This window comes from Chrysochloris asiatica, unplaced genomic scaffold, assembly GCF_000296735.1.
Source record: "Chrysochloris asiatica unplaced genomic scaffold, ChrAsi1.0 scaffold00258, whole genome shotgun sequence".
Lineage (NCBI taxonomy): Eukaryota > Metazoa > Chordata > Mammalia > Afrosoricida > Chrysochloridae > Chrysochloris > Chrysochloris asiatica.
In genome coordinates, this window is record NW_006408776.1 from 3,094,423 (window position 1) to 3,102,703 (window position 8,281).

Genomic DNA, 8,281 nt, shown 5'->3' on the forward strand with positions numbered 1-8,281 from the left:
GAACAGCTGGTAGTTTCGAACTGCTGATCTTGCAGTTTGCAGCCTGATTCGTAACCACTACGCTACCAGAGCTCCTTTGTGTTATATATATATATATATATGGCATACTGTTCCAAATTTTTAAGCTTAAATCAATTTTTTCTTTATATTATCCCATTTGTTGTTAGGTGCCATGGAGTCAGTTCCAACTCAAAGTGAACCCTGTACAGGGTTTCTGAGGCTATAAATCTTAATGGGAACAGAAAGCCTCATGTTTCCCCGTGGAACAGCTAGTAGTTTCGAACTGCTGACCCTGCAGTTCGCAGCTTGATTTGTAACCACTACGTTACCAGAGCCCATAGATACCATAGATAATAAAAATGAAAGGTAGAAGAAATCCGTGTGCGTCCATTTATCACACATCAAAAGTGGCAGCTTTGACATTCGGGAAGGACTCAAATAATTTCCTTTTTTTTTGTATTTAATATCTTTAATTATGTAACGATTTGTTCATTCACATCTCCTAGAGAACATTTCACCCACTGCTCTGCTTGGCAGCCAGTCTCTTATCTCTCTCTTCAGCAACGGTAAGGCGGATACCTTTTCCTCGGGGAAGAGAAATCCATGGTGTATTGCCCTTGCCAGTAACGAAAATGTTGGAAAGTCGGGTGGCAAAGCTGTTGCCATTGGCATCTTTCACATGAACCACATCAAAAGAGCCAGGATGTCTCTCTCTGTTAGTGATCACACCAATTCTTCCCAAGTTGGCACCTCCAGTCACCATACACAGGTTACCAGTATCAAACTTGATGAAATCAGTAATCTTTCCGGTCTCCAAATCAATCTGAATGGTATCATTCACCTTGATGAGGGGATCAGGGTAGCGTATGGTACGAGCATCATGGGTCACCAGATGGGGGATTCCTTTTGTGCCCACAAAGATCTTTCTTACTTTGCACAACTTGTACTCGCCTCCTCGGGTGTAATACAATGAACAGCAAATCGACCCTTGGTGTCATAGACCAGACGGAAATGTTCTCCGGTTTTGTCAATGCTGATAACATCCATAAAACCAGCAGGATATGTTATATCAGTTCGGACTTTGCCATCAATCTTAATGAACCACTGCATACAGATCTTTTTAACTTCATCTCCTGTCAGGGCATACAGGGCATACTTAAGTCTGTTCCTTAAGAAAATAATCAGTGGGAGGCAATCTCTCAGTTTGTGGGGGCCAGTGGATGGGCGTGGAGCAAACACACCAGTCAGTTTGTCCAGCATCCAATGCTTGGGGGCAGCCACACGCTTAAGATGTTTCTTGGGACCACGAGCCATGGTGGCGCTGAGCAGGAAAGAGAACGAGCTTCTTCCGGTGTCCCCAGATAATAGTCTCAAATAATTTCTTTTTAAATGTTTGAGTGTAGAGCAACAAAAGGAACTCTAAAGGGACACAAATCAGGGATGTAGGGTAGATAGGGTATGATTTCCCAATGAAATTCTTCTAGGGCAGTCCGTGCTACCGTCTAAGAATGAGCAGGTGTACTGTTATGATGGAAACAATGCATTGACACAACTATCTTGGCAACCTAATGAGACTAAGACAAGTGTATTAGTGAGGGAATTTTTGTGCAGCCATTCATTGATCATAGAGACACATTGCCGATAGTTTGGGATAAACCCATGTGTATATGAACTAGAACTCTAGTAGCTATACTTTTTTACTTACCCTCATATGGTCTTAACATACATATACATACACATATATACACACACATTCATATGTACCTATCAACATATCCCTGTAACCAGCAGCACATCACCAAAGAACTCCCTCATGCTACTCCTACCATCTTCCTCCTACCAGAATTCCTGGCCACCGTCATCTGTTTGTTCTTTATCATTATGGTTTTATCCTTTTGAGAGAGTTATATAAATGTATTCATACAGTATGAAACAGTTTATGTCTGGCCTCTATCATAATGCCTGTGAGATTCATCCAAGTTGTTGCATGTGACAAAAGTTTGTACCTTTTTATTAATGAGTAGTATTCCATTAAGAAACTCTGGTTGTTGTTGTTAAATGCCATTGAGTCAGTTCCGACCCATAGCACCCTGTACAGGGGTTCCAAGGCTGTAAATTTTTCGGGAGCAGAAAGCCTCATCTTTCTCCCACAGAACAGCAGGTAGTTTTGAACTGCTGACCTTAAGATTCACAGCCCGTTTCTCTGGTAGCGCAGTGGTTTTGAGTCTGGCCACCACCAGTATTCCATTGTTGGGGTATTGTTGTTGTTGTTAAGCACTGTGGAGTCAGTTCTGACTCATAGAAACCCTACATAAGCTTTCCTAAGGTAGCTGGTGGGGTTTGAACTGCCAACCTTGTGGTTGTATGTATGTGCATAAACTGGTATTTATCCTACAGCACCACAAGTTTATTTCTCCACTGACCCATTGAAGAACATTTGGGTTGTTTCCAGTTTATGCACATTTTTAATAAAGCTACTATAAACATTAGCATTCTTTTTTTTATGAACATAAATATTCATTTTTATAAAGGAAATACCTAGGAGGAGGACTGTTGAGACATATGGTCATATGGTAAGTGTATGTTAACATTATGAAAAATTATTAAAAGAAAGAAAAAAAACTGGCCATAGTGTTTTCCAGAGTGGCTGTGTTACTTTTTGCATTCTCACCAGTAACGTAAGAGAAATTTCATTTTTCCTCATCATTTACGTACTTTAAGCGCCATCATATCAGTTCCAACTCACAGCAACCCTGTATAGGGTTTCTGAGGTGAGGCCGGAAGGTTTGAACTGCCAGCCTTGCAGTTAGCAGTCTAGTGCTTATCCTACAGTGCCAAGCCACAACTCCACATCCTTTCCAGCATTATACTTTTTATTTTTGAAAACTTTTTTTGTGAATTAAATGAAGGTTTACAGAGCAGATCATCAGTTTTACATTCCACAGATCACACACTTAGTCTCCTCTCCATGATTGCCATCCCCGCAGTGTGACGTCACTTCTCTCACTTCTTCTGGTGTTGCTGCAGCCACTCTGATAAGTGTGTAGTGATATCATGGCTTTCATTTGCATTTCCCTAGTGGCTAATAAAGCCGCATGTCTTTTCATATGCTTATTTGCAATTTGTATATCCTTTGGGGAAATACCTCTGTTTCAAGTCTCTTGTACATTTTCTAATTAGGTTATTTGTTTAATTATTAGCAAGTTTCAGGAAGTTGTTTGTATTTGATTTGTACATATTTTCTTTCAGCTTGCAGCTGTCCTTTTAATCTCTTACCCAACGCTTTGACAGAACAAAACTTTTAATTTTAGATGAAGTCCAGTTGACCAGTTTTTCTTCTTATGGATCATGCTTTTAGTGCTATATCTAGGAACTTTTTTGTCTAACCTCAATTCATTAGGATTTTATCCTCTGATTTCTTCACTTTTGCTTAGATCTTTGACCCCCTTTGATCCAACTTGTATAAAGTGTGAGGTTCATTTTGGGGGGATATGGATGTTTAATTTTTCCAGCAACATTTATTGAAAAGTCTATCTTTTCTCTACTAAATGTCTTTGCATCTTTAATAAAAGTTAATTGTGCAGATATGTTTCAGAACACTATTCGGTTCCATAGTTCTATGTTGTCTTTCTCTTTGCCAATATCATACAGATTTGATTACTGTAGCTTTATGCTGCTGCAAATAAAAGAGGAAGACCCCCAGCAAGATGGAGTGGCAAAGTGGTAGCATCAATGGGCTCAATTGTAGCAATGATTGTGAGGTTGGCCCAGGACCTGCCAGTGCTCAGTTCTGTTGTGCATAGGGTCGCTATGAATCAGTACTAAGTAGCATCTAACAATAACAGCAATGCTGTTGTTGTTGTTAAATGTCATCAAGGTTGGTTCTGATTCAAAATGACCCTGTTTAGGGTTTCTGAGATGCAGCTAATGAGTTTGAATAACTGACCTTGCAGCTCAAACTGACCTTGCAATCCAGTACTTTATTCTATAGCACCACACCAGGACTCAGTAGCTTTATAATAAAGTCTAAAAATTGATGATATGATTCCTTCAACTTTATTTTTTCATTTCAGAATAGTTTTTCTCTTTCTTCATACATTTTAGAATAATCTTATGTGTGTGTGTGTGTATGTATATATATATATACATATATGTATATATATATGTATTTTTTTAAGTGTGTTAGATCTATAGACTAACTTTGGATAAACTAATGTATTTATTGGAGTCCCTGGGAAATGCAAACAGTTAATGTACTTGGCTGCTAACCACAGGGTTGGGAGTTCAAGTTCATTCGGAGATATCTTGGAAGAACTGAAAATTCAGGATGGCAACTGGTTTTAATATTTTTATTATGTTGAGTCTTCCAATCCATGAACATGGTATGCCTCTTCACTTACTTAGATCTTCTTTGATTTCTTACATCAATATTTTTAGTTTCAGGATACAGGTCATGTACATGTTTTGTTATATTTATACCTACTTTTTGTTTTAGTGGAAAGCACTATGGTGAGTATTACTTTAAAATTTGGTTTCTAGTTGTCCTTCGCTAGGATATAGCAATGTAATTGATTTTGTGTGTGTTGATCTTATATCCTGTGGACTTACTAAACTAACTTAGCATAAATTATAGGAAATTTTTGTAGATTTTATTGTAATTCTCTTTGTAAAAAATCCTGTCTTCTGCAATGGGGACAGTTTTACTTCTTCCTTTCAATTTGTATGTTTTGAAATTTATTTTAATGACATAGCAAGATGCCAAATAGAAGTAGTGTTAGTTATAGGATAATGTACACACTTAGACAAGGAAAATCAGTTAAAACAATGATTTAAATTTACATACCAGCTACTAAAGCCAATGATGATAAAGTTGAGTTCTACCAACTGCTTCAGTCTGAAATACAAGTCCACGAGAGCCAAAATATGAACTTGATTACATCCCAGTTGAATCTAGAGATTGTCTCAGGAACAGATCTTGTGAATTACACACTAATGACTAAAGACCAGAAGAGTTGTGGAACGACATCAAGAACATCATGTAGGAAGAAAGCAAAAGGTCATTAAAAAGACAAGAGAGAAGGAAAAGGCCAAATGGATGTCAGAAGAGACTGAAACTTGCTCTCCTGCATGGAGATGCTAAAGCAAATGGAAGAAATGAGGATGTGAAAGAGCTGAATAGAAGATTGCAAAGGAAAGCTCAAGAAGACAAAGGCAGATATTACAATAAAATGTGCAAAGACTGGAATTAGAAAACCAAAAGGCAAGAGCCCATTCAGCATTTCTTAGGTGAGGGAACCGAAGAAAGAATTCAAGCCTTGACTTGCAATATTGAAGAATTCTATGGGCAAAATACTAAATGATACAGATAACATCAAAAGAAAATGGAAGGAATATACACTCACTGGACCAAAAAGAAATGGTCAACATTCAACCATTTCAAGAGGTAGTATATATGATCAAGAGCTAATGATATGGAAGAAATTGATATAATACAAATTTAAATCTTTCAACAAACAAATGTGGCACTGGAGGCACTCACTTTATCATTGCCAAGAAATTTGGAAGACAGCTGCCTCGCCAACTGATTGGAAATTATCTGACAATATCTTAAATGTAGCATGCAAGTAAAATTTTTCTAAAGATAATTCAAAAAAGGAAACTACCACAGGTTCAAGCTGGATTCCGATGAGGACATTGAAGAAGGATATCATTACTGATATCAGTGGATCTTGGCTGAATACAGAGATAACTAGAAAGATGTTTGCCTGGGCATTATTGGTTGTACAAAGGCTTTCAATTATGTGCATCATGACAAATTATGGATAACATTGCCAAAAAATGAGTATTCGGGAACACTTAATTGTTCTAGTGAGGAACCTGTACATACACAAAGAGGCAGTTGTTCAAACAGAACAGGGAACAGGAATGTTTTAAAATTAAGAAAGATGTGTGACATGTATTCTTTCACCTTACTTATTCAATGTGTATATTAGGTAACTAATTCACGAAGTTAGATTATATGAAGAAAAATGTGTTATCAGATTTGGATGAAGACTCATTAACATGGTGCAATATGCAGAACCTTGCTCACTGAAAGTGAAGAAGATTTACAGTACTTACTGATGAAGATCAAACACCACACTTCCTTTGGTATGTATGGGTTGTACCTCAATGTAAAGAGAAAAAAAAAAAAAAAACATCTCCACTGGACCAATCAACAACATTTTTATCAACGGAGAAAAGATTGAAGTTGTCAAGGACTTCATTCTTTTTGGATCAACTGTCAACACTCGCGGAAGCAGCAGTCAGGGAATCAAACAACTTATTTCATTAGGCAAATCTGCACAAGACCTTTCTAAAGTGTTGAAGAGCAAAGATGTCAGATTGAAGACTAAGGTGCACCTGATCCAAGCCATGGTATTTTCAATAACCTCATATGCATGCGAAAGATGGACAGTAAATAAGAAAGACCGTAGAAGAACTGATGCATTTGAGTTATGGTGCTGGAGGAAAATATTGAAAGTGCCATGGGCTGCCAAAAGAACAAACAGATCTGTGTTGGAAGAAGTGCAGTCAGAGTGCTCCTTGGAGGCCAAGATGGCCAAACTTCGTCTCTCATACTTGGGCCATATTGTCAGGAGGGACCAGTCGCTGGAGAAAGATATCATGTTTGGTAAGGTGGAAGATCAAAGAAAAAGAGGAAGACCCCCAACAAGATGGATTGGCCAAGTGGCAGCATCGATGGACTCAAACATGGCAACAGTAGTGAGGTTGACCCTGGATCGGGCAGTGTTTCGTTCTGCTGTGCATAAGGACGCTATAAGTCGGTACTGACTCAATAGCACCTAACAACAACAGCAAACAGCATGATGTTTCTGAGATTGTCCATCATTATGGGAGCATACATCTGTCATCACAGAAATGCTGATGGTTTTTGAATTGCCAACCCTTTTGTTAGCAGCCCAACCCAGAGTTCACAGTGCCACCAGGACTTTATATATATATATATTTTATATATATATATATTTCTCTCTCTCTCTATATATATATATATAGTATGTATTTCTATATATGTGTATATTTTTGTATGTATTTCAGAACCGAATCGATGGCACTTAACAACATATGATCTTTATAAATCCTGTAAGGTCACTAAGTCTCAAAATCAACTTGACCATACAAAAGAACACCTGTGAATTTTAGTTCTAAAATTTCCTTTTAGTTATTATTTGTATCATACATTTTCTAGGGATTGGCAGAGACTTTATCTTTCCATTGTTTTTAAGAATGACCAGCTTTCGATCATCTTTGTGGAGTCACTTCCTGGGGCTCCTCCCTTTTCATAATATCTCCAGTGGTTTCCAATGACTGATGGCTGCCCTGTCAGCTCTATACTGTGTTTACCTCATTCTTCAACACAAAACGAATAACTGGAAAAAGAAAATCATCATAAGGGAATTTTGTGCTACCTTCTTGAGACCACAGATGCCCTAATTGGAGAAGAAAGTCCACCTTCCATGTTAGGCATCTGCAGGTCCCTGTCTCCATGTTTTTACCGTGGCTCACTCTACCTTGGAATGATCTGGGTCAGAAAGGAATGGAGGGGTAAATGGTGTGTTTCTCCCTTTTCCAAGCCTTACACGCCACTTTTCTGAAGGGTTTCCCAGTGCTCTCTCTGCTAGTCCCAGTGTCTGCTTCCAGGACTCCAGACAATCTTGAATCCCAGGCAAGGGCTGTCAGACGAACAAAATGAACCCACTGCCATCGAGTTGCTCCTGACTCAGAATGATCTTATGAAGGGTTTCTGCAACTGTAAATCTTCACAGTAGCAGACAGCCTCATCTTCCTCTTGTGGAGGAGCTGCTGGGATGGAACATGGACCTGGACCCACAGGGTCACCAGAGCTCCGTTAGGGATGGTGGTGGTTATGTACTGTGGAGTTGGTTCCAACTCATAGCCACCCTGTACAGGGTTTCCGAGGCTGTAAATCTTGATGGGAACGGAATGCCTCATCTTTCTTCTACAGAACAGCTGGTAATTTTGAACTGCTGACCTTGAGGGTTAGCCGCCTGATTCGTAACCACTATGCTACCAGAGATCCTTCCTTTAGGGCTTTTGTTGTTGTTGTTAGGTGTCATCGCATCGGTGCCGACTCATAGCAACCTTATGCACAGCAGAATGAAACACTGCCCAGTCCTGGGCCAACCTCACTACTGTTGCCATGCTTGAGTCCATCGATGCTGCCACTTGGCCAATCCATCTCATTGGGGGTCTTCCTCTT

General features: G+C 39.0%; 1 protein-coding gene and 1 pseudogene across 5 annotated transcripts in view; one reads left to right on the plus strand and one right to left on the minus strand.

Annotated features, from left to right (window-relative positions):
• The window catches only part of ZEB1 (zinc finger E-box binding homeobox 1), a 259,272-nt gene that overhangs the window by 196,059 nt on the left and 54,932 nt on the right, over nucleotides 1-8,281 (plus strand). The window lies entirely within an intron of this gene.
• On the minus strand, nucleotides 515-1,314 carry LOC102812744 (annotated as a pseudogene).